This window comes from Protopterus annectens, chromosome 5.part0 (assembly GCF_019279795.1).
Source record: "Protopterus annectens isolate FY-2018-M chromosome 5.part0, PAN1.0, whole genome shotgun sequence".
Lineage (NCBI taxonomy): Eukaryota > Metazoa > Chordata > Ceratodontiformes > Protopteridae > Protopterus > Protopterus annectens.
The window spans coordinates 261,460,161-261,487,227 of record NC_056735.1 but is presented as its reverse complement, the minus strand read 5'-3'; the positions used below and the strand labels follow the sequence as shown (position 1 = coordinate 261,487,227).

Genomic DNA, 27,067 nt, shown 5'->3' with positions numbered 1-27,067 from the left:
AGCCCTTGAGTTGAGCCCAGATAGCAAACCTCTTCCACTTACTGAGGTACAATTTGTTAGTGGTGGGTTTGTGGGCCGAAGATAAAATGTGAACAACTTCCGGGTCTAATGTGTGACTTCTGACTAAAGTCGGAAGTGGAGGAGCCAAGCTGTCAACTTCAAAGATCGAAGGGACTGATGCTGTTGTCCCGACTGATGAATTAGCAGGTCGAATTAGGTCTAAAGTCCACGGATCGTCCACCGCATGTTTCTTCAGGTAAGGAAACCATACCTGACGAGGCCAGTATGGGGCAATCAGTATCATTGCGGACCCCAATTGAGAAGCTTTTGGAATGACTTTGGAGAGAAGTGGAATCGGAGGAAAGGCATAAAGTAGCCCTGTTGGCCAAGGTTGTGCTAGAGCATCCATAGCTGGTACTCCTGATGTGGAGTCAAGGAGAAGAACCTTTGCACTTGGTGTTCAGTGGAGTTGCAAAAGGTCGCAGCACGGCGTCCCCATCTCCTGAAAACCTGAGCTGCTACTGTTTCGTTTAGGGACCACTCGTGAGGAGAGAGAATTGTCCTGCTCAATTTGTCTGCCAATATATTTGATTTCCCCGGAATGTGGGTCGCTACCAAGAAGCGGTTGGTAGCTACAGCCCATTCCCACACCCTCATGGCCTCTCTGCAAAGGGGTAAGATCTGGTCCCTCCTTGTTTGTTCAGATACCAGACCACCGACATGTTGTCTGTGTGGATGGCGATGATGCCCTGAGGAAGAAACTCGTGTAAGGCCTGTAGGGATAGAAGTACAGCCCTCATCTCCAACACATTGATGTGGAGAAGAGCTTCGTCTGGAAGCCAGGAGCCCTGAACCAACCTGCCCAGACAATGCCCCCCCCACCCTATCTGGGAGGCATCTGTCGTCAGGGTAACCACTGGAGAGGGAATAACAAAGGGGCTTCCTTGATTTAGATTGGATGTCTGAAGCCACCAGCGAAGGTCCCGTTTGCATGTTTCCGTAATCATGATGTGATGATTGAGGGAAGATCCTGAAAGGACCATTGAGTTGACAATAGCCACTGAAGAATCCTCATGTGCAATCTTGCCAGAGGAACTAAAAGAACCGTGGCAGACATTGAACCTAAAACTTGTAGAACCATCCTGGCTGGGGCTTTGGATCTCGAGATCAGAGCTTGAACTTGGCTCTGTAAAGTTTGGATCCTTTCGGCAGGAAGGAAGACGCATCAATTTTGAGTCTATCTCTGCTCCTATGAACCTTATGCGCTGAGAGGGCAGCAAGACAGACTTTGACCAATTGAATGTAATCCCCAGGGTAGCACCCAGGAGATGGTGGCTTTGAGGTTGTCCATTAGTAGATGCCTGGTGGTGGCAGTCAGGAGCCAGTCGTCCAGATAGGGAAACACTTGGAATCCAAGACTTCTCAGGTGAGCCGTCACTACTGCCAAACACTTGGTGAACACCCTGGGGGCTGTGGTGAGACCAAAGGGCAGAGCACAAAATTGGTAATGACTGACTCCCAGGCTGAAGCGCAGATACCTCCTGGACGCCTGATGTATCGGTATGTGATAATAGGCGTCCTTGAGGTCTATGGAGCACATCCAAACATCCTTCTCCAACAATGGGAGAATGGATTGTAACGTGACCATTCGGAATTTGGATTTCGTGACGGATTGGTTCAGTCTGCTGAGATCAATATTGGTCTCAGGTCCCCTGTCTTTTGGCACTAAAAGAACCTGGAGTAATTTCCTGATCCGATCTGGTCTGTGGGGACGGTTGGATGACTCCTTTTCCAGCAACTTTAAAGCTCCTGAGGCTGCTATTTTCCTTTGACTGGGTGGTGGGTCCGGGATTTTTGGACGGTGGGGGTGAGTATGTGAATGGGATGGTGTAACCTCCGGCAATGATCCGAAGCACCCATCTGTCCTGAGTGATTGATTCCCAGGCTTTTAGGTGCTTGGCAAAACGACACCCGACTGGCTCCGGAGCAGCACAGCCGGGCAATCCCTCATGATGTGTGGGAGGCTGAAGAGCCACGAAAGGACTCGCGGTCTCCAGAATTGCGGGCCCTCTGCCGCCTCTGGGACGGCGTCTCCCAGAAAAATTTTCCCGTCCTCTGCCTCTGGAAGGGGAATCTTCCTGCTGTTGGGGGAAAAACTTACGAGATTTGCGGAACCACATCTTCCCCCCTCCTTTAGCCTTGGGGTAAGGCCGAAAGGGAGTGGAATAACGGGCACCTACGGCAGATAAAGTTTTTCCCTCTTGCTCACAGCGGGTAAGGGTGTCTTTAACCTTGGGTCCAAACAAAGAGGACCCATCAAAGGGAGCGTCGTGAAGGAAGACTTGAAGGCCTCCGCAAACTGACACAAGCGGAGCCAGGCTTGTCTCCGTAGAGCCACGCCTGTGCCTGCCACTCTACCCGCCCCTTCGGCCGCATAGGAAATGAGCCTCATGGACGAGTTAGAAATTGACGTAAGGATAGCCAACTGAGAGCTAACCGACTGGGCTAGCTGCTCAGGTAGGTTACCCGAGAGGGAATCTGACAACTCCTTGACCAGATCCCTCTGAGTGCCAAATAATTCAGAGACCTTAAAGTAAAGGCCGCTGAAGTCAGGGTGCGCTTCCCGTACCTGTCCATGCTCCTAGACTCCTTATTAGGAGGATGGACGGACGTTGAAGCCTCTGCCACGTCCTGTTGTGTAGCAGATGCCACCACCATGGCATCTACAGCCACGCCTTTAGTGAGGAACTCCTTCTCGGGTGGGGCAGACAAAAATTTATTTGGACGAGAAGGGACTGGTTCCACGGTATCTGGATGTTCCCACGCCCTCCGACAAACTAAATCCAGAAGCTCGTCGAAGGGCGGAGACACCCAGGAGGCGGAGGGCTGAGCCCCAAAGGCCTTGAGGAGCACTGACTCATCAGCAGAGGGGGGTTTGGATATCCAGCCGCCTCGTTGTTTGAGGATCTCTAAGATGTCTGCAAATGAGACATCATCCGAGGGCGACTTGGGACCCCTCTGCATCATCAAGATCAGTGTCCGATGTAATAGACTCGGGAGTCCACGTGCTTCCTCTTGCACGATCTCTTCCTTGGGGGTTCCTCCGAAGACAACTCCGAGGAACCCTCAGGAGGAGGAACCCCAATGGGGTAACCTCAGGCCCAGGGCTCCGCTGCCTACGGACAGGGAACTGCCAAAGACCCAGTCTCCACGCCCAGGGAAGGTGCGGTAAAGCCGGAGAGCGGCGAAGACTTGGCCAAGGCACTCCTCATGGCTCTGAAAGCCGGACCCCAGAATCCTGGGAGTGTCCGGTCCCGGCCATGATAGCCGACGGACGTCCGCAGCAGCACCGAGGGGAGGCTCGGAACCGAAAGCATAGGTCCCGAAACATCACCCCGGGTCCAGCCGAAGAAGTCCGTGTACCAAACTCGGACCCGAAGGCCGGGTTGGAGTAAGGGTCGGAGCCGACCCTAAGATCTCCACCGGCTCCAACAGCACCTGCTCCACGGGCGAAGCAGTCGGAGGAGGAATGGCAATGGGGTGGGCCAGGGTTATCGGCTCGAAGCCAACTGGGTCGGAACCGAAACAAATTTTGGAAGACTGGGGACTGGAACAGTCTTTGGAGCACCCTGTCTATATCTGAATCCGACATCCTCGAGACCGAGAGGAAACTGAGCGGGTTCGAGCGGCCTCCAACGGCCCCAAAGGGCTAGGGGACCGGCTCGGCGACTCGATGACTATCGGCGCCGAAGGAATACACGCACTAGATTCCATCGGTGCGAGGTGGACTTCGCCGAGGAGGAAGTGTCTGGCGGGCGACCTTTGTCGGCTCGAGACCAGTGGAGCCGGCGAAGGTGACCCGCCTCTCGATGCCCCAGCCATCGGCTCGAAGCTAGAGGAGTCGAGACTGGTGGCATCGAGGCAGACCGTTCCGCCTCGGCTCCAAGTCCTTGGAGCCGAAGGAGAGGCCTGCCTATGTTTTTGGCGGTCGGATCCGGACGGACTGGTCGGAACCGGCCCTTTTCTTTTAGCCAGAGAAGGAGAGGATGCCAAGGCTTCTTCAAAAGAAGGTTTTATTAACCCCTTAAGAATCAGTTTATTTTTCCTCTCCTGGAGGACCCTTGAGGAAAAAGCGTGACACACGCTGCATGACTCCTGTAAGTGTTTTGCACCCAAACAATACACACAGAGCGAGTGATCGTCTGTGATGGACATTTTGAAATTGCATTTGGTGCATTTTTTGAAGCCCGAAGGCCTAGGATTTTGAGACATTATGGTAAAACAATTTCAGTAATCTTTTGACAGAAAAAAATACAATTACTGACTTTCTGATTGACACCACCTAATAATAGGCTTACAGTTATCGCTTAAAAGCGCAAATAACAAGGAACTTTGAAAACCCTGTAAGGTTTTAGGAGGGTTGACTGACCGGGAAGGCCCTAGATGAAGGGGGCCTAAATCAAACTCAACCCAATCACACAACAAGTCTTTAACAAACCCCAAACACACACAAAAGAGAAGAATAGCCGTTAAAACAGCTTTTTAAGACAAGAACAGCAAAAAACTGACAGAAAAAGTTAGTAAATTTACTACTCAGCTCAGCCAGCTCGAGACCACATCTTCGCAGGTTAGCGGCAAACGAGATCTGGGGGACTGGTAGTGGTGCATCCTGGGATATAGTAAGCTCAGCCAATAAGAGACTTCGCTCTTTGGCATAAGCGTGCCGAGTCGGAGCCGAGGGATCGGCTCCGAACCCATCAGTCAGAATGTAGGCGAGATAGGATCACATAACATCTGTCAGTTTAAAGCCCTAATGGCCAAGGTTGCAGAAGTGTAAACCTTCTTACCCCATCTATCCAGCGCTCTGGAGTTTTTATCAGAAGGCGTAGGATTTTTAGCAGTAGAAGCCTTAATGCCCTTGGACCCCTGTGAAATAGTCTCTGGATCCGCAGTAAGATTTTTGAAAAGGAACTTGTGGGACTCATGGACCCTGCAGTATCTGTCAGGTTTTCTGGGAGCAAGAGGCAGGGAATCAGGGGCCAAACTAGATTCCGAGAAAGCATCATCAACAATGTCTAGTACAGGAGGAATAGCTAAAGGCCTATGCTGAGGTAGGAGAAGGAAATCCCTAAGCCTCTTTTTTGATTCAGAAAAATCCTGGCTTTCCCAGTAGAAATGCTCCCTTAGAGTATGTAAGGTTTCCCCAAAAGAAAAATCCTCAGGAGGGAAAGCAGAGGGAAAAGAGTCCTCTGCATCAGAATCCTCATAAGTAGGTAAGGACAAATCCAGGTCATCAGAAGAGTCAGAAAAAACAGAATCCTGATCAGCATCAACCTCAGTCCTAGTCCTCTTAGAAGAGGGGATTGGCTACCCCTGATTAGAGTTATTGGATCTTCAGCCATTCTTATCATTTGTTTTTTAGGCATAAAGGCCTGAGCATGTGGCCTGGGTGAAGTTTTTTAGACATGGAACGAGATTTAGGCCTAAGTAATGAAGGAGGTGTCAATTTAATATGCAAATCTGTAGGCCTGAATACACCCTCAAAAGCCGGTGCCTGTACAGCGGCTCCAGACCCATCCAAGGTAGAGACATCCGTGGGTTCCTTAGTTGAAGCATCTCGCAGCATATCGGACTCCGAATGGGCCTCAGTAGAGGCCTGCGAATCTGAAGTAGCGGGTATCAGGGGCTGCGAAAATTACTCACTGAGTACCGGCGAACTGGCGACTGGCTTAGGAGAAGTGTCGTTGGCAGTTTTGGACCTCGGCAGCCTGTCTCTGTCTTTATCTTTGCGTTTTTTTCAGAATCCAGGTAGTCGGATGGCTAACCGATGACATTTCTGGATAATTAAACCAAGAACCGAAATATTTAGAGGCAAAAATATACCAACGACGAATAGTGCGCTGATTAAATAAAGCACAAAACTGACAGCAAGGTATGTCGTGGTCAGGGCCTAGGCAAGGAATACAGTACAAATGAAAATCTTTATGAGGTATTTGCTTTCCACAAGTAATGCAATTATTAACTTTTACTGACATCGGGAAGGGGCAAGAAAAAGTTTTCCCAACATGGTACTTAGCTTTAGTTGAAGACTTCAGTTCTGAAACTCGAAAACAAAAATTTCAGGAGTCGGCTGACTGGCACTTGCAAACTGCTTCTGCTTCGGGCACCGCATGGCAAGAAAGACTGATGGAATGGAGTTGGCTGCATGTTTTATACCCCTAACGACCTGACGTCATGGAAGAAGGGACAGCAACTGACGCAGGACCCAAGACTTTGTTAATCAGGCCGACTGAGGGCAACCTGCAAGCAGATTACCCAAATGCAATGACTGCAACAGTGAAACACGAAGAACATCTATACTTATCAAGAGAGCCATCCAAGAAAATACAGTACCAGATATCTGGAAAAAAATCTTCATAATACCCCTCCACAAGGGAGGAAATTCTACAGAACCCTCAAATTACAGGCCTATTGCCATATTATCCCCCTTATTCAAGTTACTGGAAAAATGTATACATAGACAAATACTAAACCACCTCTTACAGGGAAACCTAATTACACCCACACAGCACAGTTTCCAACCCTCGCAAAGTACTACCACTGCCCTTCTATCTTTCACACACAACACTGCCCAAGCCCAGTGGTGGCTGGTGACTTCAAATCAAAGGGGGGCTGCAGGAGACAGGTGAATGGGTGGGGTCAATGTGAAGGGGGTGTGACCAACTAGAAAGGGGAGGAGCTATGCTCAAAACCACAAAACTGTAACTTTAATTAAATACGCTGCCCTGGTTAAACCATCATTATGAGAGTCCAATCAAGACAAAATGAAGTGTAGAAGAAAAAAATATTTCAATGCATTGACTACATGACAGCTTACTTAATATCTAGATGGAAACAAAAAGGTTGTGAGGCATGACAAAATAAATTACTTTTTGAATACATTACTGGAATGCCAGTCAAAATCAAGTACAAGAAAAATAAGCAGCACTCAACTCAAACCACTTCTCCTTGCACTGCAGTTCTAATTATAATTTACATTCAGCTTTATTAAAGTACCAAGTAACATGCTGAAAGTAGCAATCTCTGTGATACCCCCTACTTGTAAAAATGTTTCTTATCCAAAAAAGACCTGCTGCCTGACAACTATCTACTTGTTTCATGGGGAAAACATGATCAAAGTAAAAAATGAAAAGCAAACAAGATACAAGCTCAAGAGACATTGCTTACAGAATTATTGTACAGGTAATGGACCACACATGATAGATTGGCCTTCTGTTTGGTTTACAGGTAAAGCCTGCAAAGATGACTGCAAGTCTCCAACAAATGTAATGAGCTTTTTAAAATAATGTAATCCTGTCCTTTATTACAAACACTGTCTTATGCATTTCAATACCCAAGGCTTATAGAGTATCTAGTTATGTAAGTATTCTCTGCATGGCAACAACAGAAAGGCTTTCAATGTTGGCAGTTCTTTAATAGTATGCTTATTAGAGCTTGCTTGCATCTTACAATCTCAGACAAGCTTACCTGATGGTCATTAAAGCATTGCTACTTAAACACAGAGCAAAAGGCACTTTCTGAGTAATAATAAGCATAAATCAACAGTATAAAAATATGAGAGAAACCTGAACGTTCTGCAAAATCAAGGACAGTACAAAAGTAGCACTTGTGTCTACCTTGGATGGGGGGGGGGGATACTCTGCACATTTACACTGCATATCTGCTCCTTGCCTTGCTTGGACACATCCAGAGTCACTACATGGGGGAGTGGGGTGCAACAAGTATGTCACAATTTGAAATGTCTCTGGCTGACTGTGATGGCCCTGACACATTTGTCATACCTCTCCACCTCAGAACAAGAAATATGGACACAGCCACACACAGAAGTGGGACAAAGGCCCAAAAATAAGGACAACTTTTAAATATTGCTCTTAAAAACTTAGAAAGATAATAGAATAGTAGGTATTGCATTAGTATGAATTTTCTGAAAGGTACGAAATCTGAAACTCAAATGTCTGTCATTATTTTCTAACTTCAGTCTTTAATGATTTGCCACTAATTTGCCAAAAACCCCCACAATTTTATGAAAAATGGAACAAAAATGCGATGCAAAAATATAAAATAGCCACACAATACAGCTGGGAACCTGTCAAAGAAGGGACACTTTTAATATTAGCACTGCTAACTTGAGCAGCTGACAAAATAAAAGAATCTACATGCATTTCTGAAATAAAAGTAATCTATATCTCCGATTATTACAGTTATTTCTTAACTGTAAGCCCTCCATGTTTTCTTCCAAAATTGCCATTTTGCGGCGGGATTATAAGGGGAAGAGCAACATTCTGAGTCAAAATCGGGGACAGTTGAGAGGTTTGGATATGCCTAATTCTATAAAGCAATTTATTTGCATGTACCTCACAACCTGTTAATGCAGGAAATCTGGACAAGGCCAAATATACTGGGGAAACAGATAAACAGTACTAAAAATTGTTGTATAAACTGAGACAATTGATAGAATAACAGGTCTTGCTTTAGCATGCATTTTTCTGAAGGTTATGAAGTCTGAAACTCAGTGTCTGTCATTATTTAGTGACTTAATTCCTAAATTATTTGCCAGAAAACCACACATTTTACGAGGAACAAACCAAAAATAAGAAGCAAAAATCTATTCATTCTGGACAGTTGAGAGGTATAGTTCAGCCTGGGCTGTCTTGGAGTTTGCCGCGCTTCCCCCTCACAAAATCATGGTCGAATGGAGCCCCCGCCCACCGCAGCCATTCCAATGAACCATTACTTGGCTATTTCACCCCATTTACCATAAACACTAATGTGCATACTGCTTTACTTCTACAAAGATTTGGACTTCATTTGAAAGTTTTACTTTGCATTTTACAGCACAAAGACTAAGACATCTGCTAAATAAAGCAATGCAATCTCACAATGAAAACAGACTTAGCATTAAAACTTCTCTGTCCTTGAAACTCACATTCATTGAAACAGCACTGAAACCCACATTCAAAGAAAATACATTTTGCCAGTGGCAGATAAAGATTAACTTTGGGTTGTTTTCAAATCATAGGACCCTTGCACACGAAACATACACGTGGTCTTTGATACACCTTCCTGATTGTATTAAATTATATTCTTTGTACAATACAGTACAGTTGTTGAGGACATTTTAAATTTGTTTTGAACATTTTTCCAGTAAACAATGAAACAAAATGCATACACCAATAATGATAAAATTGCCCAATTCAGAACACCAATAATGATAAAATTGCCCAATTCAGAACATTTTTCCAGTAAACAATGAAACAAAATGCATGCACCAATAACGACAAAACTGCCCAATTCAGAACATTTCTATCATTAAAGTCTACTCAAACGTCTACAGTCCACCAGTATCAGTAAATATGCACAATCTCTGAAGTAAAAGTCATCTAAATAATTCCACATTAAAGAAATCTGTAACTAATGAAGAGGTTGCTGCTAGCAAACAACTTTATATTTCATTGTTTCATCTACAAATGAAGTGCCTGTTGCCCTTGAGGAATAAATTGCCTAAGTTGCATTAAAAAAAGATAAGTTAGTAATATTGCAATAGGGAATGGATGGCAAACTGATAGGTTCACCAAAAAGGACTGCAGCATCCACCCCCTTTACAATACAGTACAGTATGAGCAATGCAGCTACCTACTGTAGGAGTAGAACCCACAGCCTTCTGCATCAAAAGCAAGTACACTACGTATTGTGCTATTAACAACGCAAGCACACTCGGCATAAGCAGCACTAGACTTTTGTTCCCTGCAGCTCTCAGCTTCTTGTAAAATCTACTTGACACTCAGCTGCATCTATGAACTTTGCAGCACAAAAAATCTGGAAAAATCCAAAATTGTGGGGGGGCAAAAGACCAAAACATAGGGACACATTTTAAACATTGCTTGTATAATGTTGGAAAGTTGTTAGAATAAAATGCTGTGTTACCACTATACATTTCACTGCCAAGTATTGAACCCAGGACCCTGTGCAAAACAGTCAGAGCAACATACCACATACGGCAAATCATCTGTTTTATGAAAGAAAGGAAGACTCACACTTAAATGGCTACCATTTAGTGAATTCAGTTCTCACCATAGCTGTCAACAACTTAGCACAAAACACCTGAACAAAGCCATGGGGAAATACAGCCCCCAAACATATTCAGTGAGTTCAGTTATCACCATAGCTCTCAACTTTGGCACAAAAAACCTGGACAAAGCCAATAATGGGGGAATACAGTCCAAAAAATAGGGACAAATATCCACTGAGGACACCAGAGCAAACCCACACAAACACAGGGAGGCCATGCAAACTCCACACAGAAGGCACCCCAGCCAAGAATCAAACCAGACAACCTGCAGCTGTCAGGCAACAATGCTACCACTGCACTACTGGCTGTGTTAAGTAACAAAAATACAAAAAAAACCCACAGATTTTATGAGGAACAGAACAGAACAAATATGAGGCAAAAATCTGCAAATGTTTTACAAATGGTGGTGGGTAGGGAATTCAGGCTCTTGTCACTTGGGCCCAAGGTACAGGGTTCAAGCCTTATTCTCTACCCAACCACCATGTAGCAACTGTGGCATTTTACACACACAACACACACACACACACACACACACACACACACACACACACACACACACACACACACACACACACACACACACACACACACCCTGCATATCCTCCATGGCAGCTAAGTCCTACACACACCCTACCTGCAGATCCTCCATGGCAGCTAAGTTCTACACACACCCTACCTGCAGATCCTCCATGGCAGCTAAGTCCTACACACACCCTACCTGCAGATCCTCCATGGCAGCTAAGTCCTGTACACTCCTCCATGAGCTAAGGTAGCGATTCTGTCCTCTGCATGCCAGCTAAGTTCTGTAGCGGTCCTCTGCAGCAGCCCGATGATTCCCTATCCTCCATAACAGCCTGCGCAGGCTTTCTGGGTCTCCCCGTGAGACGCAAGTAGGCTGGAGCCTCCAGCCTGCGGGCGATGCAGTCCGGTGTTCTTCCGGTCATCACCGCACAGACCTCTGGCCTGGCAGGGCGGAGTTCCCTGCCTTCCCTATCCGGACTGCCTAACAGAGCAGTCTGGAGTTAAGGAATGAAGCACGCATGCATGCGTGGAGTTCTGGACTGCCTAACACAGCAGTCAGGAACTAAGCACGCATGCGTGGACTTCCGGAACTACTCGTAAAAGTTTTTTAAGTTTATATTTTATTTTCTACAGTGGGAGAATTTAGTTTATTCTTTTTACAGGTGGGGGGGGGGCTGCAGTCCTATAGCATGAGCCGCCCCTGCCCAAGCCAGAGATAATAATAAACTTGTATCAGCTCTATTCCTTGACCTTTCCAAAACATTTGATATAATTTCCCTTCCCATCCTCCTAAACAAATTTTCCAACCTACAGCTCTCTACCTCCACTACCTCCTGGTTTAACAGCTACCTCTCAAACAGATATCAGTCCATCAGATGGCAAACATCCTTCTCCCCTTTCCATCTTAAGACCGGGGTTCTATCCTGGGCCCCCTACTTTTTAATATATTTACAAATAACCTCCATGTCTCCTGCTCCCACTCTACCTTAATACAGTATGCAGACAATTCCACAATTATTAACACTTCTGACAATATACAAAATCTCCACACTGTCATTCAATCTCTGCACCTAGTAGAACAACGGCTAACTGAAAACAACCTGCTTCACAACCCCAAAATAAAACAAGCTTCTCCTTTTCCTTCCAAAAACCCTCAATCCAGCTAAAGACAACTTGACCATCTCATCCTTAGATAAAACAATTATCACCACTGACTCAAACACCAAACTGCTTGGCGTTACTATAGATTACCAATTAAAATTTGACCTACATATCTTAAACTGTATCAAAACGTCCAATCAAAAAACAGGTCTTCTATACCACAAGAACAAATATATACCTAACAAATCTAGACCTCTACTGGCTCAAACATTTATTTTACCATCCCTGCTGTATGCTGCTCCCAAACTTATTAACCTCCAAAATAATCTCTTAACCAAACTAGAAACCCCCTATAATAAGATAGCAAGCTCTGCAGTCAGTAAAGCTTAAGATGGCCTAGCTCCCCCACATGCTTCAGATATCACAACTACAAATTACACACAGCATGCTAAATAGCTCCAACTCCTGCCCTGCCCTTACATCCATAATTACACCCTACACACCCAATCGTGACTGCAGAAGTACAAAACAAAACCTTCTGCAGGTGACTAAGCCAAACAAAAATATTGGAAAAATACTTTACAGTCATTCAATTGCATACTCATGGAACAAACTTCCATTGTCCCTTTGCTCCACTACCAAAAGTGGTGAATTCAAAAAACAACTAAAAATTCATTACCAACATGTATGGATATGTACTTGTCAGGAAATTACTTAATGAATTTTTCTTCTTCTCTCAATTAACATATCTGGCTGGTATCTACCTAAACTGTCTACTCTCTCTTTAGTTAGTACCTATGCTATTAAATGCATCTTTGTTGCACTACACCATGATGTTACCCTGAATTTGTTTGTTTTTTATTTTACGCATTGCTACATTCCTTCTAAATAACTTAATGCTAACCAAATTTCTCAAACATATTGCTACTGCATTCTCAAAATACTGTACTTTTGCCTTTTATATATTCCTCTGTGTTTTTGTACTGTTAAGTATCTTACAACTTGAATTGTTAGGTTTTTCTTACTTTTTTAATTATTTTCCTGGAGCTTTTCTCCTCGGGTCTCTGCTGAAAAATGGCTCTCTGGGCCCAGTCGGACTAACGGTGTTAACAAATGTAAAAATTAAAATAAAATAAATGTTGTTTAGGTCTTCAGAGAACATCCAATCACCCATCTTCAGAAGAGGTAAGATGGACTGAATCGTGACCATTCTGAACTTTGTGTGTTTCACCAACTTGTTCAGAGAAGTCAGATTCGGGATACGTCGCAAGTCCCCTGTTTTCCTGGGTACTAAAAAGAATCTCGAGTGAACACTTGATCCAATTTGATCGAGGGGACCTCTTGGAGGACTCTTTTTGCAACAACTTTTTTATTTCTTGGGCCACATCCTCCCTCTGATTGTGTGGGACATGGGGAAGTGAAGTCTTTGTTTGAGAGTTTCGGAAAAAGGAATGAAGTATCCTCTTAATATGATCCTTAGCACTCAGTTATCATTTGTGATGGCCTCCCAGGCTTCTCGATGTAAGGAGAAATGTCCCCCAACTGCCTCAAGAGAAGGGCAGTTGGGCAACTGTTCAGGATCGCTGGAAGAGCTTCTCCTGGAAAGTTTCCCACAACCGCAGATTTTGTGGACTCCCTTGGCAACATGGGCAGTGTCTCCCATTTTGATTGTATCCTCCTCTGCCCCAGGGGGAAATGCCTCCTTGAGTGTCCTGGAAAGGACCCTCTAACTTCAAAACTTCTTCTTACTCCCAAGCTGGTTCGTGGAAAAGGTACTTTGTGGCGTAGAAAAATGAATTTTGATGACAGACAAGGTCTTACCATTCTTTGCACTCTGGGATAAAGTGTCACAGACTATAGGGCCAAACAAAGTGGAGCCATCAAAAGGGGCATTAATAAAGGACCGTTTGAAAGGCTCTGCAAAATCACACAGCCTCATCCGAGCATGGCACCATATGGCAATGCCGGAACAGGCCACCCTTCAGGTACTCGCCGCACAATCTGAGATTAACCTCATGGACGCACTGGCTAAAGAATGTAGGGTGGCAGCCTGGAGGAAAAGGATTTCTGTTTCTCAGCAGACAAGGACTCCAGGACCGAGCTAGAAAGTTCCTTGACTAAGTCCCTTTGTAGCCTGGTAAAGTACGACTAATAGTTCAATTCCCTGAGCATAAAAGTAGACACGGCATAAACTCTTTTACCAAACCTGTCCAATGCGCAGGATTCTTTATCTGGGGGTGGACAGGGGAGCTTTCCTGAGCTAGCTCCTTCTTGGTGGCTGCCACAACAACCACGGCATCTATGGGGATAACCTTGGTCCAAAACAATTGTCAACAAAGGCACTTAAAATCTTGGCTGCATTTCTAAGCCCTTGATAACACCAGCTGAATGAGCGGGTCAGCCGGGGGGGATACCCAGGTACTAGATAGGCTGGACCCGAAAGCCTCCCAAAGTACCAATTCCTCCTGGGAAGGATTTTGGGCACACCAACCACCCCTCTGGCATACGATTTCAAGAATGTCTCCAAAAGGGACTTTTGTCGGGTAGTGATTTTGGAGACCCTTCTCCTTCCTTAAAATCAGATTCCATAGTGAGTGATTCCATAGGAGAATCGATGTGCCTCCTTTTACACAACCTCTTTCGAGAGACTTCCTCGGCGGTGCACTCCGGGGAGGTGTTGGAAGAAACCTGGGGATCCACAGAGGGAAGAGTGTAGAGGCTTTCTGGGATCGACAGTCCACACGACAGACCAGAGACCTCTGACACCAATCTAGTATGAGGAGGGGGAGGTTCCAAGGGGGAGGTTCCGTGGTGGTGAGCACTGAGGATCTCCTTGGAATGCAAAAAGTCCTCTCCACCACCTCGAAAGTAGAAGGGCTCCCTGCCACCAAGACCAGCCACACTGAAGCCCCCAGAGCAAACACATCCTGGAGTGCCGGAACCTCCAGCTCAGAGGGAGGGGAGTCGGAGCCAAGCTGTTGAAGGCCGAACCTCCGAGAAGAAGCGAAGGATCCAAAAACTTCAGAGTCGACATCAACCCCCCAGAACCAATCTTGCGCTACGGCTCCGAGACATGTTCAGAACCAAAGCAGTTGGAGCAGAGTGGGTCAGGGGAACCGTCGCAGGTGAAGAGAAAATCTCTTATCGGCTCAGATGCCTCAGCAGCAGGAAGCAACGGAACCAATGATTCCGAAACTGAAGGTCGGATCAGAGAAGGAGTCACTGGCTGGAAAGGAGAAACTCTCATGGATCCAGATGTGGACAAAGCAGACACAAACCTCATCTGGATCTGGGCCTCGAGGAACTGTCTCATCAGTCTGCTGATGTTCTTGGAGGAAAGGCATCAGAAGACGGGGGTCACAAAGACCACTTGGGGGAGTGAGAGAGAGAGATCGTGGAGCAGGTACTCTCGATGCCAAGCCAGGAGCCGTCCCTGTAGGAGCCAACATCAAGGGAGAACACTTGAACCCGGAGCAATGGCAGGTGACCAGAGTGAGAAGAAGAAGTCGGAAACAAGCTCGGAGCTGATTAAGTCGGTTCCCACAATTTCAGAGCCTTCTTGGGAGGATACAAGAAAGACTGCGTGCGAGAGTGCTTCCTGTCCTCCTAGATCTCCTTAGGTCTCTTAGATGGGAGTTGAGCCCCTGAAGTAGAAGGTACCCCCATGGTGGAGGAAGGAGGAAGCATGTCTTTCAGCACTAGCTTGTGCCTCCTGTCCACCGGAGCATGGGGGTGAAAGTCCTGACAGATCTCGCAAGGGGCGTGAAGGTGGGCAGGCTCCAGGCAATATACACACTCCCTGTGGGCTTCAGACAGAGGAATTTTCCATCCACGGGAAGTGCATTTTTAAAACCCAAAGGTTGTTTTTAAGGGAGAAAAAAAACTAAACGCAGAAAAAGTACAGTTTTGTACCTACCATAAATGCCATGGCTAGTCTGCAGAGGGGGTAGGAATGTGTACCCCCTGCATGTTTATGCACCATATAACAGTGGTGTTTTCCGCCTTCACCATTAGTTGTCCAGGAAGAATGTGGTCCTTGAAGGATGTCAGAGCATTCTGTACAGCTAACATTTCTTTTTGATTGATATGCAGGTGCATTTGACTTGGGTTCCATTTGTCCTGAATACACTTCCCTGCCAGGTGAGCCCCCCATGCATAGTCTGATGCGTCTGTTGTTAGGGTTTGGGCAGCAGGGGGTGGTGTGAAAGGAAGTCCCTTGTTTTGGTGGCAAGCCTCTGCCCACCAAAGAACTCTAGGCGTAGGCAAGGTATGACAGGAGTCATTGTTTCTAGGTCTTGAGAATGTTGACACGATAGGCTTTTTAGATACCACTGTAGTTTCCTCATATGCAGTCTTGCATATGGAATTAGAAGAATGCAGGAGGCCATGAACCTCAAGGCTTGCACTACTTGTCTTGCAGATAGCAGGGTTTTTGTGGCCACTTGTTTGAAGTAGGTTGTCAAATTAATTTGTTTCTCTGGTGTGAGGTAAGCCATCTGGGAAGTTGTATTCAAGCTTGCTCCCCGGAATATAATTTGTTGACAGGGTACCAGGTGTGATTTATTTTCGTTTATGGTGTACCCCAGACAAGTCAGAACCCTTTGTACAAAGGCCAGATGATTCAAAAGTATATCCTGGCTTTTTGCCTGAATTAGACAATCGTCCAGGTATGGGTATATTTGAATATTTCTTTGCCTGCAAAATGCAATAACTGGAGCTAGGCACTTTGTGAATACCCTGGGCACAGAAGATAAGCCAAAGGGCAGTGCAGAGAACTGAAAGTGCATGTAGCCTGCTTTGAAGCATAGGTATCTTCTGCAAGATTCCCTGATTGGGATGTGCAGGTATGCTTTTTTTAAATCTAGGGTTGCCAACCAGGCATCTTTGCCTAGCACAGGAAGTAATTGGTGAAGAGTCAGCATCTTGAATTTTGGAATCTCCAAAAAGATGTTTAGAGTAGACAGATCCAGGATAGGACGCCATGACCATGATACCAGGAAAAGTCTCGAGTAGAAACCTTGCCCCTTCTGGTACCAGTTGAACAGCCCCCATGTGTAAGAGAGAGAGAGTACTTGTTTTTGGGCCTCTGCCCACTGATTTGGGGGTAGGTCTGGCCACCCACTTGGTGTTGGTAAAGTGTGGAAGTGAAATCTGTATCTTTGGGACACTATATTTAAAACCCATTTGTCCTAGGTAATGAGTTCCCATTTCTTTGCATGAAGAGCAATCTTTCCCCTCCCAAAGGGGCAGTCAGTTGATAAGTGCTTGGAAATTTTAAAAGGAAGTCATTGATACAGTTTACCATAGGGGGGAGTCTTATTATTCCCAGATTTGGAAGTGGAGGCCCCCCACTGCTTAGTTCTGTGTGTCCCCTGGGACTGAAACCTGGGGTTTTTGCTGTGTCTGGGTTTGGCTTGAGAAGACCTTGAATGGGCTGGAAAGGACCAATTCTTAGAGGGCCAGTGCCTACTAAATCTAGGAGGCTGAACTTGTAAAAAATCTTTAACAGTCTGCATAGATTTAGCTTTATCTTCCATCTTTTTAAGAACTTCCTCAGCCTTGTTGCCAAACAGACGGTCCTGATTTAAAGGAGCATCCAACAATTTAGCTTTAACATGATCAGGCAAAGATTGCTCTTTAAGCCAAGCATGCCTTCTGAGCACAGACCCAGCAACAGCAGCCCTGCAAGAGGCCTCTAATGAATCAAAACCACATTGCAAAGTATGTTTTCCAACTTGTTCAGCAGAATGCATTAAATCCTGTAATTCTTTATTTCCCACACACAGTCAGGAATCAACATAATTTTCTGTTTAAGCAGTCCAATAACATGTTGCTGATACTTTAGCATATGAAACTGGCAGTTTAAAGCCCTAATGGCCAAGGTTGCAGAAGTGTAAACCTTCTTACCCCATCTATCCAGCACCCTGGAGTTTCTATCAGAAGGCATAGGATTTTTAGCTGTAGAAGCCTTAATGCCCTTGGGCCCCTGTGAAATAGTCTCTGGATCTGCAATAGGATTTTTAAAAAGGAACTTGTGGGACTCAGGGACCCTGTAGTATCTGTCAGGTTTTCTGGGAGCAGGAGGCAGGGAATCAGGGGCCAAACTAGATTCCGAAAAAGCATCATCAATTTCTTGTACAGGAGGAATAGCTAAAGGCCTGTGCTGAGGTAAGAGAAGGAAATCATTAAACCTCTTTTTTGAATCAGAAATATCCTAGCTTTCCCAATGGAAATGCTCCCTTAGAGTATCTAAGGTTTCCTTAAAAGAAAAATCCTCAGGAGGGGAAGCAGAGGGAATGGAGTCCTCTGCATCAGAATCTTCATAAGTAGATAAGGGCAAATCCAGACCATCAGAAGAATCAAACAGAATCCTGATCAGAAGATTCATAATCAACTTCAGTCCTAGGCCTCTTAGAAGGGGTGGAGTTGGCTACCCCTGATTAGAGTTATTAGATCTTCAGCCATTCTTATCATTTGTTTTTTAGGCATAGAGGCCTGAGCGTTGTTTTTTTAGGCATGGATCGAGATTTAGGTCTAAGTAAAGATGGAGGCATCGGTTTAATATGCAAGTCCATAGGCCTGAATACACTCTCAGAAGCCGGTGCCTGCACAGCGGCTCCGGACCCATCCAAGGTAGAAGACATCCGCGGGTTCCATGGTTGAAGCATCTCGTGGCATACCGGACTCCGAATGGGTCTTAGTAGAGGCCTGCAAATCAGAAGGAGTGGGTATCAGGGGCTGCGAAAGCGCATCATTGAGTACCGGCAAACTGGCGACTGGCTTAGGAGAAGCGTCGTCGACAGTTTTGGACCTCGGCGGCCTGTCTCTGTCTTTATCTTTGCGTTTTTTCAGAATCCCAGTAGACGGATGGCTAACTGATGACATTTCTGGATAATTAAACAAAGAACCGAAATATTTAGAGGTGAAAATATACCGACGGATAGTGCGCTGATTAAATAAAGCACAAAACCGACAGCAAGGTACATCGTAGACACAGCCTAGGCAAGGAATACAGTATGAATGAAAATCTTTATGAGGTATTTGCTTTCCACAAGTAATGCAATTATTAACTTTTACTGACATCACGAAGGAGCAAGAAAAAGTTTCCCCAATGGGGTACTTAGTTTTAGTTGAAGACTTTGGTTCTGAAACTCGAAAATGAAAATTTCAGGAGTCGGCCGACCAGGACTTGCGAACTGCTTCTGCTTCAGGCACTGCACAGCAAGAAAGACTGATGTAATGGCATCGGCTGCATGTTTTTTACCCCTGACGACCTGACGTCATGGAAGAAGGGGCAGCAACTGACGCAGAACCCAATACTTTGTTAATCAGGCCAATTGAGGGCTAACTGCAAGCAGATAACCCAAATGTAATGACTGCAACAGTGAAACACGAAGAATATCCACTTGGTCACCATGGTGAATCTTACCCTTTCCTCACTGTAGTGCGATCTCGGAGTTCATATATTTAGTTACTGGGAGTGTGGGGGCACAGCTTGGATGTTTTTCTTGTTTTGCTATATGTTTTGTCCTCTTGTCACGTGGTTGTTTACCCAGGGTTTATTTTCGTTGTTCCTGGAGATCAGAATGGGAACACTACCGTTCTCTTCACTGTAGTGCGACCTCGGAGTTAGTATATTTAATTTGCAGGGGGTGTGGGGGTGCAGGGAGGCTTGCCCCCTGCAAAAAACATGCTTTTAAATGCTGTCATCCTTTTTTTTTTTTCACAGTTTTGGGATTCCACAATCACGACAATATGGACTTGGGATTTCGACAGTTGAGATTGTGGGATCTCGAGATTTCGTACTGGATCCATATATACACACACACCATGGGCACAAAAAGGGTACACACCTCTGTTAAAATACCTGGTTTTTGTAATATAAAAAAATGAGACCACAATAAATCATTTCAAAATGTGACCTATAACCTGTACAATTCAATTGAAAAACAAATCTGTTAGGGGAGAAAATATAAAAAATAAAAAATGCACAATACGCTGGTTGCATAAGTGTGCACACTCTTAAACTAATACTTTGTTGAAGTACCTTTTGATTTAATAACAGCATTCAGTTTTTTGGGGTAGGAGTCTATCAGTATGGCACATCTTGACTTGCCAATATTTGCCCACTCTTACTTGCAAAAGTGCTCCAAATCTGTCAGATTGCGAGGGCATCTCTTGTACATAGCCCTTTTCAGGTCACCCCATACATTTTCTATTGGATTTACGTCTGGGCTCTGGCTAGGCCATTCCAAAACTTTAATTTTCTTCTGGACACGATAGGCTTTTTAGATACCACTGTAGTTTCCTCATATGCAGTCTTGCATATGGAATTAGAAGAATGCAGGAGGCCATGAACCTCAAGGCTTGCACTACTTGTCTTGCAGAGAGCAGGGTTTTTGTGGCCACTTGTTTGAAGTAGGTTGTCAAATTAATTTGTTTCTCTGGCGTGAGGTAAGCCAACTGTCTTTCACTGTGTTCCATGGTATATCCAATACTGTGGAAATTTCTTTGTACCCTTCTCTTGACTGATACCTTTCAACCGGGAGATCCCTTTGATGCTTTGTAAGGCGTCTATATCAGAAGATTGAATGCTAAAAATAACAAACGCTCTTTTATCGAACTTAAAAACATGAAATCTTTAAGGAACAGATCAGCAATTTTTTTCCCAGGGAAAAACTTTTCTGATCCAAATGATTAAAAAAAAAAAAAAAAAAAAAAACACAATGTACAGGCAAAACAAAGTGGAGGGCTGTTCCCCCCCATACACCTCCACCTTAAATATACCAACTTTGAGATCGCACCACAGTGGAGAAAACAGCAAAGTATGGAGAACGGCCCATCGATTTTTTTTCCCTGGGAAAAAAAATCAATGTTCCATGCCTTTGACATTTTCAGGTTTCGACATTTTGGAAGTTCGATTTCATGATATAGACCCCTTGGTTTGTCCTGTTTGATCTTTAGTAGTACCTTGGAGTGGAGAGGCTGAGGGGGAAAGGCATAAACTAATTTTTCCAGGTGAAGGACAGGGTATCCACTTTCCAAGCTTGTTTAAATATTGAAAAGGAGAAAAGAGGTATAGCCAAACGAAGTCAGGGGCCTGGAGGGAGGGTAACCAGGACTGCAACAGTGAATACATTCGAACATCTACATTTATGATAAGTGTACATAAAGTACAGTTTTGTACCTACCATAAATGTAGATGTCCGAACTGGATAGCATCTGCAGTCATAACAAGTGGGTTGTCCTGTCGTCAGGCAGCCCTGCAGTCGGCCGGATTCCAAAGTCCGGGTCCGGCTTCGGCTGATGTCGCACTCCACCCGACGTCATCTCTGCTGGTCTTCGGGTATAAAAGCATCAGCCGACGCCATTTTCCTCAGTGTTTCTTGCCCCAGATGCCAGTAGCCCTCTTGCAGGGTAAAATTTGGATAGATGCCAATGTTTCCAAATAGATAGAGGTAAACACAACAATAAGCATATATGTACATATATACAAACAAATACACCATAAAGACTCCCCAACAGCTAGCTATTAGGAGGGTAAACACCCTAGGAGTACCACAGAGGGAAGGAGGAGGGTAATCCTGACTGCAGATGCTATCCAGTTCGGACATCTACATTTATGGTAGGTACAAAACTGTACTATGTCCTTCATGGATGCATCTGCAGTCATAACAAGTGGGTAGAATACCATAGCCAACTAGGGAGGAGGATAAAGGTAGATTATGGTGTGTTTAAGATCCCTTGCAGTACAGCAGTGGCAAACCCTGCTCGGGATCTGGAATAAAGAGGCAAATTATAATGCTTGGCAAATGTATGCACGGAGGTCCAAGTAGCCGCCTCAATAATGTCTTTGGTTGCCACTCCTCGTAAGAAGGCTGTGGTAGTGGCTGTTGCCCTTGTAGAATGAGGTCTTATGTTCTGTGGAATTGGTTTTCCATGGAAGGAGTAACAGTATCGTATGCAATTTCCTATCCATTTGGAGATTGTCTGTTTGGAAATAGCTTTTCCTTCCCTTCCTGTTGCATAGGCTACAAAAGTTGGTCAGTCTTTCTGCTATTTTTGTTCTGTCCAAGTAGTAGCGTAGCTGTCTATGTACATCCAAGGTATGCAGTATTCTTTCCCTCTGTTTTGTGGGTTGGGAAAGAAGGAAGGTAGGTGGATTGCCTGGTTTAAAGATACTCTGGATACCACCTTAGGCATAAATGTAGGATTAGTCCTCAAGGACACTCTATCTTGGTGGAAGATTAGGAAGGGTTGCACTGCCATTAAGGCCTGTAGTTCTGAAACCCTCCTTGCTGAAGTAATTGCCAGTAGGAAAGCAGTTTTCCATGACAGGTGTTGTAGGTCTGCTGTTGCTGCTGGTTCAAAGGGTGCTAGTGTCAACTTTTCTAGCACAAAGTTTAAGTCCCAAGCTGGTAATGGTGGTTTCCTGGGAGGTTTTACATTCTTGATTCCTCTGAGGAACTGTCTGAGCAAAGGGTGCGAAAAAACAGGAGGATCAAAGCTGTATTCTGCTGAAATAGCTGATGCATGTATCTTGATGGAGGAGTAGGACAGGCCTGAATGAAGAAGTTCGGCCAGATACTCCAGAATGTTAGGCATATCTATGTTTGACACATCTTTTCCTCTTCGGTACTCCAAATGACAAACCTTTTCCATTTTCCAGCATAGTTCTTTCTTGTTGAAGGTCTGCGTGCTTCAAGAATAATGTCTTTAACTCTTTGGGAAAGTTCTGGATTAGCTGCTGCTATGTGATGTTCCATGCAGTCAGTTGCAGCGTTTTAGGTTTGGATGTATGATGCTGTAGTTGTTCTGAGTTAACATCAAAGGCATCAGGGTATTGGCCACATGTTGTTCCGAGACATGCTCTTCAGTAGTGGATACCAGTGTTGTCTTGGCCAGTTTGGGGCTATCAGGATTATCCTTGGACGTTCTTCCTTGATTTTTAGTAGTACCTTGTGTATCAGAGGAAGAGGAGGAAATGCATATGCTGTGAGGCCTTTCCAGTTGAAGGAGAGTGAGTCCACTTTCCATGCTAGTGGGTGGAATGTCCTCGTGCAGAATTTTTCGAGCTGGTGATTGAGAGGTGATGCGAATAGGTCTATCTGTGGCATTCCCCATTTCTTTGAGATGGTCTTGAAGATGTCCGGGTGCAGCTTCCATTCGTGGGCATCCGAAGTGGTTCTGCTTAGTATGTCTGCTAGAGTATTGTCTTTCCCCGGTACAAATATTGCCTGTAACTGAATGTTGTAGCTGAGTGCCAGGGTCCACAGCTCCAAGGTCATTCTGCATAGGGGATATGAATGAGTGCCTCCCTGTTTGTTGATGTACCACATGACTGTGGTGTTGTCTGTCCTTATCATCAACTGGCCCTCTTTGAGGAAAGGTTTGAACTTTTGGATTGCCAGTTTTACTGCCAGCATTTCTTTTAGATTGATGTGCAGGTGAATTTGATCCTGTGTCCACAATCCTTGCACGCATTTGTCCAGCATGTGGGCCCCCATCCTAGATCTGAAGCGTCTGTTGTGATGGTCTGGCTTGGTTGACATCTGCGGAAGGGCAGGCCTGGGTTTGACTGGCATGCCTGAGCCCACCATAGGAACTCCTGTTTTAAGCATGGAATTAGTGGGATTTCTGTTTCTAGACTGTGTCTGTGTTGGGACCATAAATTCTTTATGTACCACTGTAGTTTCCTCATATGTAGTCTGGCAAATGGGACCAAGATTATGCATGATGCCATGAAGCCCAAGGCCTGTAGAAATTTTCTTGCTGTTAACTTGTTCAGTTTTGTTAGTGCCAAGAAGTAAAGAGGAAGTTCTTTTTGTTTTCCTGTAGTCAGGAATGCCATTTGTTGTACTGTGTCCAATTCCGCCCAAGAATGTCCTTGTTTGGGATGGTATCAGCCTTGACTTTTGTAAATTGACTGTGTATCCCAGTCCTTGTAGCAAGTAAATGACCCTTTGTAAATCTGTTGTCAGCTTGCTTTTGTTGTCCCCTTGTAGCAGGCAGTCGTCCAGGTATGGGTAAATTTGAATTCCCTGTAGTCTGCAATGGCCGGTTACTGATGGCAGGCACTTTGTGAATACTGTGGGCAGTAGATAAGCCAAAGGGCAATGCTGAGAATTGATAGTGCTCTGATCCTGCAAGAAATCTGAGGTATCTTCTGCAGATTGGTCGAATTGGGACGTGCAGGTATGCCTCCTTGAGATCTAGAGTTACCAGCCAAGACTCCTTGCCCAGCATGGGAAGAAGTTGCTGTAGGGTCAGCATTTTGAATTTTGGGACAATGATGTATGTATTTAAGGTGGACAGGTCGAGAATTGGTCTCCAACTTTTTCCTTTCTTGGAACTAGGAATAGTCTGGAGTAGAACCCTTTCCTTGTTCTGCCGTTGGCACTCTTTCCACAGCTCTCATGTTTGCTAACTCCATTATCTGGCGTAGAGCCTCTGTTTTTTGATTTGGAGGTAGATTTGGCATTCCTCTTTTGACTGGTAAAGTGTGGAAGTGAAATCGGTAACCTTGATCTATGGTTTGTAAAATCCACTTGTCTTTTGTTATGTAGTGCCAGTTCTTTGAAAATAAGGTTAACTTTCCGCCTAGAGGAGCTGCTATTTGTTCCCTGGTAGGCGGATTTAGGATTAAGTCACTGTGGGTGTGCTGATGTAGTGGCAGTGGCTGTGTCTGTGCCTCTGTTGTTACCTTGCCACTGTCGTCCTCTGTAGGCACCTCCTCTGGATTGGTTTCTGCCTCTGGAACGTCTATTCCTGCCCCTTTGAAATTTTGCAGAGTCAGGAAAGGACCAATTTTTGGCAGGCCAGTTCCTGCTAAACCTTGGGGTTGGACCTGCAGGAAATCTTTAACAGTTTGAACAGATTTTGCCTTTTCTTCCATTTTCTTCATAACCTGCTGGGCAGGTGTACCAAACAAACTTGTCTTGTCCATAGGAGCATCTAGCAACTTAGCTTTAACATGATCCGGTAAAGCTTGTTCCTTTAGCCATGCATGTCTTCTTATCACTGTGCCTGTCATGGCTGATCTAAATGAAGCCTCCAGTGCATCATAGCCACATTTTAAGGAATGGTTGCTAACCTGTTGTATGTTATTTACCATCTCTAATACATATTTCTTATCAAGAGATTCATCAGTAGTTAGCTTTTTAGTTAACTGATCAAGCATAAACTCTTGGTATTGTATCATGTGAAACTGACAGTTTAAAGCTCTAGCTGAGAGAGTAGCTGAAGTGTAGACCTTTTTACACCCCATCTGTCTAGTGACCTTGCTTCCCTTTCAGAAGGAATAGGGTTTTTAGCTGTGGTTGCGGCTACTGCCTTGGGACCCTGGGATATAGTTTCTGGGTCTGCAAGAGGAGCCTTGTAAAGGTGGTGATGAGTATCTGGCACCCTGTAAAATCTGTCTGGTTTGGCAGGGGCTGGGGGTAAAGAATCTGGAGCGGAGCAAACATCATTGAAAGCATCATCCACCACAGAGAGAACAGGAGGTATAGCTAAGGGCCTGTGCTGTGGTAGGTGCAGAAAGGTCCTAAGTCTTTTTCTGGAGTCTGAAAAATCCTGTTGCTGCCATTGGAACTGTTCTCGCATGGCATGCAAGGTTTCTCCAAAGGAGAATTCTTCTGGTGGGGAAGCAGCTGGAATGGATTCTTCAGCATCAGAATCTTCAAATTGGAAAAGGGAGCCTCAGGCTGGTCAGTTATGTCTGATTCATGAGCAGAATCATCAGAAGACACTGGCTCAGGGGGCTCTGTCCTAGGTCTCTTCTCTGGGGCTGAGAGGCCCTGTCTGGGTGAGATTGAGATCCTCTAATTAAAGAAATTAAATCTTCTGCCAAAGAAAGCATTTGAGAACTAGAAGAGGGCCTGGATGAGGGGGTTTAACAGGCACTGATTTAGTAGTCTTGGCTGCTTTAGCCCTGGCGAAGGCCTTAATGGACATGGCTGCTGGAGGCCTAGCAGCACCACGTGCTGGGGTAGAGACATCCAAGGGGATGGTGTCTGATAAGTCAACCACCGTAGTGGGTAAAATTTCTGAGGTCGATTCAAGAATTGTAGCAGGGGCCTCAGTTGTAAGAATAGGTTCAGCTGTACTTTGAGCAGTTTTCTCGGTTTCGGCGAAACCGAGACACTCATGTTTGCTTTGCCGTGGTTTCGGCCGAAACCGCGGACCATGATGTCGGTCTTTATCTTTGCGTTTTTGGGGTAGTCGGAGGATCCGGCGACATAAAATCGCAAAATCAGTACCGAAAAACTGTTCTGCAAACTCCGACCGACGCCTAAGCGTTGTCGGTTGAAAGAGGCACAGGCCGAACAGGCTGCTACGTGGGCTGGGCCTAAACAAGGCAGACAGTAAGCGTGGAAATCTTTATGAGGTATTTGTTTCCCACAGGTTAATCAATTGTTAACTTTTTCTGACATCGGCTTAGGCAAGAAAGAGTCCCAACGGGTACTTAGCTTTAGAAGTCTTCAAGTAGTATTCGGTAGAAGTAATCTCTGGATCCGACCGACCGGCACTTGCGAACAGCTTCTGCTTCGGGCGCCACGCGGCAAGAAAGACTGAGGAAAATGGCGTCGGCTGATGCTTTTATACCCGAAGACCAGCAGAGATGACGTCGGGTGGAGTGCGACATCAGCCGAAGCCGGACCCGGACTTTGGAATCCGGCCGACTGCAGGGCTGCCTGACGACAGGACAACCCACTTGTTATGACTGCAGATGCATCCATGAAGGACATCTGTACTATGTTCTTCGTGTTTCACTATTGCAGTCATTACATTTGGGTAGATTCCCAAAGCTAAGGATGGGAGGAGGAATTTAGATAGCATTAGGACCAGCTATAAGGCCCTGCAAAACTGCAGTGGCAAAGCCAGTTCTGGATTTAGAGAAAATTGGCAAATGGTAATGCTTGGTGAAAGTATGTACAGAACTCCAGGTAGCAGCTTCTAGGATGTCCCTGGTAGGTAAGCCTCAGAGAAAGGCTGCAGAGGTAGATGCATCCCTGGTTGAGTGGGATGTGATCCCCTGTGGGATAGGTTTAACATGGTGCTTATAGCAGAAATGAATGCAATGGCCTATCCATTTAGAGATGGTTAGCTTTGAAACAGCCTTCTCCTCTGTCCCTGCAGCAAATGCCACCAGCAGCTGTTCAGATTTCCTTTGAGGTTTAAACCTGTCCAAGTAGAATCTAAGTTGTCTGTGTACATCTAAGGAGTGCAGTATCCATTCCCCTTTGTTATGTGGATTGGGAAAGAAGGTAGGCAAATGAATGGACTGATTAAAGGCCACACTGGATACCACCTTTG

General features: G+C 45.2%; 1 protein-coding gene across 2 annotated transcripts in view; it reads right to left on the bottom strand.

Annotated features, from left to right (window-relative positions):
* PKNOX1 (PBX/knotted 1 homeobox 1) overlaps positions 1–27,067 on the bottom strand; it is a 1,629,974-nt gene that overhangs the window by 1,415,983 nt on the left and 186,924 nt on the right. The window lies entirely within an intron of this gene.